This window comes from Ctenopharyngodon idella, chromosome 9, assembly GCF_019924925.1.
Source record: "Ctenopharyngodon idella isolate HZGC_01 chromosome 9, HZGC01, whole genome shotgun sequence".
NCBI classification, from domain to species: Eukaryota; Metazoa; Chordata; class Actinopteri; order Cypriniformes; family Xenocyprididae; genus Ctenopharyngodon; species Ctenopharyngodon idella.
Window position 1 is genome coordinate 26,223,708 of NC_067228.1, and position 6,493 is coordinate 26,230,200.

Genomic DNA, 6,493 nt, shown 5'->3' on the forward strand with positions numbered 1-6,493 from the left:
TTCAAAAGGCAACATGTATAGAGAAGTATATACTTCTCCTGACAATACCATGAGCAGCATAGTGACCTATGGCAGAGCACACATATTGCTTTCCCTCCCTCCCTCTCTCCAGCCCTGCCTGTTTCTGTGAGAAGATGAGAGAAACTATGCATGTGTGTGTTTATGTGTATGTTTATCCACAAAGTCTTCAGGAGTAAAATGCAAATCAGGGCTTCATAAAATTGCAATAAGGTGCATAATTCTTTTGCATTATGCATGTTCACAAACATGCAAAGCAGGGGTTACACACATAAACATACAGACGCACACACACACACACACACACACACACACACACACACACACACACACACACACACACACAAACACACACACACACTCACTCACTCACTCACTCAACATAAGGCCTATCTCAGGTCCATCTGCTCTTACTGATCCTTGCAGGTTCTTTATTAAAGCATGCATATGTATCAGCTTTTACACACAGTGATCCATTAATTTACTAGTTAATTAAACGCCCATCAAACTCTTATTTACGAGGGTGTAAAGTTGATCGTTCTGGATTGCTGCCATGAGACTCTCTTTTCTATTTACAGTTAAACTACAGGTGTAACATAACAGAGACACTAAAAATGTAAGTGAAAAATATCTGTGACACTGTTGAGTTCTTGGAACGCAAGCATATATTTTCTGAATTGGAGCTCAAGCAGTCAGACAGAACAGCTAAATTAGTATTTCCATATTTCTACAGGATGCACTTTTTATAGTGATGTTGATGTATCATTGTAATCATTTTGCCATACACTTTCCCTCTCTGACTGACCGTGTATGTGCTCTTGTATATATGGTTTATGAGGACACAAATGTGTATAATAACATGGGTATTACACTTCCTGTGTCCTCGTAAACCAAATGGCTTAAAAACATACTAAACGGTGTTTTTTTAAAATTCATAAATGCATACAGTTTCCTGTGATGGGTAGGTTTAGGGGTAGGGGTAGTGTAGGGGGATAGAATATACAGTTTGTACAGTATAAAAACCATTACGCCTATGGAGAGTCCCCGTAAACCACATATACAAGTAAGTGTGTGTGTGTGTGTGTGTGTGTGTGTGTGTGGTCCTGGTAAACCCTACGTTTACGAGGATGGCAATATCCAAAATCCTTGTCTTTGTGGGGATATTTTTCAGTCCCCATGAGAACAGCTTATAAATCATACTAAGTGATGTTTTGTGAAAATGTAAAAAAAAAAAGCAGAAATGTATGGGGATGGAATATACGGTTTGTACAGTAAAAATCATTTTCAGTGGAATGTCCCTATAAGCTGGATTCGAAAATCACAGATCCTGATACAATATCTGAGTAACAAAAAGTGTTCCCATTTATTGTGTTTGTTGGAAGATAGTCATGATAGCTGTTCCCTAGTGAAAAATAAATAGCATGAAATAAATGTATTTCAAATACATTTTAGTATAAGTATACTACAAATACATTTACATATTATGTACTTAATAAAAATACCTTGCAATTGTACTTTTGGTATACTAAAGTGCTATACTTAAAGTTTGCTAAATTGGAACAACTAATTTTGTACTCAATGCTCTTTAATTGTGCGGAAATAGTGCTGAGGTCCAACTAAAGATATACTTAAGTATATTTGATTGTGCTAAAGTGGAACTATTGCAAGTATACTTTAGGTACACTTTAAATATATTGTGTTTAAAGACAGATTATATTCAAAGAACACAAAATCCGTCACATTAAAACACATAGGCTTAATATTAAGAAATGTTCATTGTGCACAATTAGTACTCAAAATAAAGTTTAATTATAATTTTTACATCAGTATAAGTCTCAAGTGATATGTTAGTAAATATTTTAATAGATAAACTATACCTTGTATGAAATAAATGTATTTTAAATATATCATTTTTATTTTACTAGGGTTGCAGAGCTGAATTTCAAACAATGAAATCTCATAACAGCTCACATAGCAGAGTTTATTCAGAAGATCTTCCCTAACCAAAGACCACAGATATTGATAAAATACAACACTGAATAGATTAATCTTTTTGATTCATTGCTGTTGGATTGTTCCACATCAGGACCGCATAGCTGTAGTACTGAGCCTGTCCATGATTTGACTATTGGACAAGACCTTGCATTCAGCTAATTAATAATTCATTACGATTTAGATTTTCTTTGATTATTGTACTGCAGTCCTAATGGGTTGTACAGTCTTATAAAAAAAGAGAAGAATAAGGTTACAACCATCTGACACAGTTTCACCTCCCCCTCATACCCTTCACCTCTTTCCTTGTGACATTTACATTTAGCAGACCCTTTTCTTCCCAAAGCAAATTGCATTCAAGGTGTGTGTGTATATATATATATATATATATATATATATATATATATATATATATATTCATTTTTGCATTCTCAGGGAATCAAACCCATGAAACAAGAAACTAATGACTTAGTTTCTTGTTTTTAATTTTTTTTTTTTTTTTTTTTTTTTTTGCCATCAGGCCATATCCTGCTATGCATTATGGAGAAAACAACAAAGAGCTCAATTCATGATCATGTAATATGAATTTGATTCAATTACACAGCTGTTAAAGCATTCAGTATCTGTCCTATCTCATCAGACATTCTCCCAGTGGCATCAATATTCATGCCCTATTACGGAGATATGCAATTCTAGAGATGTATAGGTTTAATAACTGTTGAGTCCATGATGAATTCTCTTAGAGGTAATTTGTATTGTTTGGGGAGAGGGGGGATACAGAAAGACAGAACAGACAAAATAACACCATAACAGCTTCCAGTTCAAAGTTTGATTTTGACATTTGGTGTTTATGGAGCCCCTAAAGGGACATGGTGATGGAAAAAAATATATAAGATCGGAGGAAAACAAATATATTTCAATGCTTTTCAATGCTTTTTCTCCTTGCAAAAGTTTTGCGTTCGCTCACAAAACTTTTGTGTTCTTTGCGAGCAAACACAAAGATTATTGGGGGAACGCAAAGCAGAATGCAAAAACATTTACATATAATTTTTCCTCCCATCCCATATTTTTTTCCTTCATGTCCCTTTAGAAGCTCCTTAGATGTTGATGCTTAATGTGCTAAAATAATTTTGTTCTTATGTCTTGATTTTTGCAGTTGAATTTTAACTTGAATTTATATCTTGTTCTGAGATTGACTGATTGATTGATTGATTGATTATTTGATTTCATTTGAATTGGTTGGTTGGTTGGTACATTCATTCATCCATTTACTCATTCATAATTGTATGTGCAAATAATTACATTAACATTCTGAAGATATTATTGAAGCCTTAACATATTCATTCATAAATTCATTTAGACCATCCTATTATGTTTCATGTATCATTTTGTTGCGTAAATGTAAGCTTCACCCACTAACGTCTGAACAGTAGAACAGGGTTACACAGAGGGCGATAAAATATGTTGCTCACAGACATTTCTCACATTTATTTTTTTATGTAACGTTTTTGTTAAAGCAAAAGTTTAGTAATAAAAGTTGGAATTTCAAGAAGATAAAGTGCTCCACAGTTTTACATTCTCAGTCCCAGTGCAGTCCCATCCTCTTTTATGTCAGTAGTGAAGGGGATTGAACTCTGATTCCGTCTCAACTTGCTTCCTTGTTTGTGGGGGTGGATCTGTGCACCTGCCTCTCTCCTCCACACAGTCCCACATAGTTCCGCCTCTGCTTCCCACTCAGTCCAGGGATGACGAGAGGATGAATCATTCAGTCAGCCAGAGAAAGCAGCGAGAGAGCTGGAGTAAAGCAGAGATCATTGATTTCAATCGTCAGACTTAATCTCAGCGCAGCACAGATACACATGCTGTTTTGGGACTGTTTGCATGAGTGGGAGGATGTGCGTGAAATGTATGTCTTACAGAGACAGGAAGAAAAGGATGAAAAAGAGATGGTCGGAAAGGAAGGAAACGTGGAAGGGCCAGAAGTTGTTTAATCAGCCAGCTGGCGATCAGGTTGTTGACACCATTTTGCGAGATGAATTAATATGAAATATAACATCTGAATAATATGCATCGCCCACGATGATGAAGTCCAAAGTGCTTCAAAAGACTTTTTCATCAATAAACAAGCATGTATCGAATGTTAATTTGGTGGCCTGGAGGTAATTTCCGTGAAGTGATAGAATGGCATATGAGGTTAAACAAACACTGTTCACTATTATTCTCCCTGTGTCCTCTCCTTGCAATTATCTTCAATTTCCCCTGAGGTCTTCATGGCAATGAAATCTATACATCAAAAGCATTAATGCGAGAGTCACATGACAAAAGACAATGCATAATTATGAAAAATGTCAAAAGGGGATTTCGCAGAGGCCGCGTATATGGAGCTCTGGCACAGATGTAGCTGCCTTCCCATCATATACAGTCTGACACACAAAATTCCTATGAAAGACGTAGATCTGATACTGAGAATATGTGCCAATACACCCTCAGGGAAAGATTTGCTACAAGAAAGAATTACAGCTGCTAATATAACGTGATTTATTTGCACGTCTTGTCTGTGTTATTTTAGCACCTCATTTATGAAAGGAATTATGCAAATAATGTAATTACACAAACACGCCCAAAACAAGCATTTTGTGTGGAACGCAATTTGCATGGTGCAATTCACCATCTTGTAGGCCGGTTCTGATTGTTGAAACTCTGTTTGCATTTTCTGGTTTTCCACAGGCTTACTCATGGTGCAGCTCTATTTCAGCATATTTACTTCCTGGTTAATCTGGATTGTGGTTTGCCCATATGTTGTCTAATATAGTCTAGGAGTCATTGAAAACAATGACGTACGGCTCACTTTTTGGCGCTTTTCCACTGCGTGGTATAGCTCGGTCTGGCACGGTACGGCTCGCTTAAATACCACCTCGGTGGAGGTTCCAAGCTTGCCGTACCAATTCTAAATGTGACGTGTAAACACTGCAGATCACTGATTTGTCAGAGAGAATCGTCACTACCACCGTCATTGGATTTAAAACGCGAGACACCAAACCCGCTAGATTTAAATAGTCAGTAGCCACCACAGTATCGTTTGTTCGCGCAACTTTTTTTAAACGACTTGCTTTAAACGACCATCGCATGCAATTTGAAAAAAGAAATGGCTGTATCATGGTCAGTAGACGAGGTGCAGACTCGTTGGTAGCCAAGAAGTGGATACACGGCAGTAGAGGCGGCGTAACTATTCGATCAGTCTATAATCCCACCCAATTTGAAGCAGTACTAAACTGCAGTGGAAAAGCAAACCGAAAGTAAAGCGAGCCGAGCCGTGTCTTACCGAGCAGAGCCAAGCCAAGTCACACCACGCAGTGGAAAAGTGGCATAACAGTACACAAAGAGGTGATGGAGTAGTGTCTTTATTTAAATAAACTTAAAATACAGGAGACCACTGGAGATGATAAGTAGAAATGGCTAACCACATAAAGTATAAACGAGAACTAAACCAGACACAAGTGAAACTAAGGGGCCGTTTACACGACACCTTTTTCAACTAAAAATAGAAATGTTTTTATGCATTTTTGGCCGTTCATTTACATGACAATGGCGTTTTGGGGGCCTGAAAATGCAAGCTTTTGAAAATTTTACCATTATTGTTTCTTTGTAAACTACAAAAATGTGAATGTGTGAAAATGGTTTCATCATGCGCATCCGTATTATGAGTTCAGTTCTTTACAAAATGACATTGCCAACTACTGGCCTGGCATGAATATCACAGCGTGTTTTGTCGTTTACACCAATCTATGTGAATAGGGATTGTTTTGACAATGTTGTCGTCCATACACAAAAAAATAAAAAAATAAAAAAAACTTTTGCGTTTTTAGTATATCATTGCACTCATTTTACTATGATGGGAGAAAATGCAATGCCCAATATGGCGGAATAAGTCCTGCCTTCTAAATAAAAGAGCCAATCGGCAATCCCTGCAGCTACTGTTAGAAGCTCCGGTTGGTATAAAAACAGTCAGTGTTCTGAGACACGCGCTTAAGACTGCGCATGTGCATTGGCTGGTCGAACCTGAAAAATAAGCTATTTGAGCATAAGAAACCACATTTATGAGACAGTTGTTGTCAGATTTCATTGGTGATTTCAAATCTGAAATTTAATCGTAAGCTTGGTGAACAGCTTTGGAGAATTTGATGTTTCCCCATTCAGAGAGATAGGAGCTGCACTTTTATGACTGAAATAGCTGCCCGAAAGCATTTCAAAGATGGCGGCCGAGTGAAATGACTTGTCTTGTAGGGACTTCAAACTTTGTCGTGTAAACACACCCTAATACATAACTATAAAAACAAATGAGGACATAATCAGTAACCTAGAAAACCGAAACTAAACAAAGCAGGAAATAAGAACTAAAGGAAACAGAACAGAATGTCAAAATAAGAGTCCACATAAGAGAACATAAACCTGACAAATAATAATAATAAAATTACAAAAACAC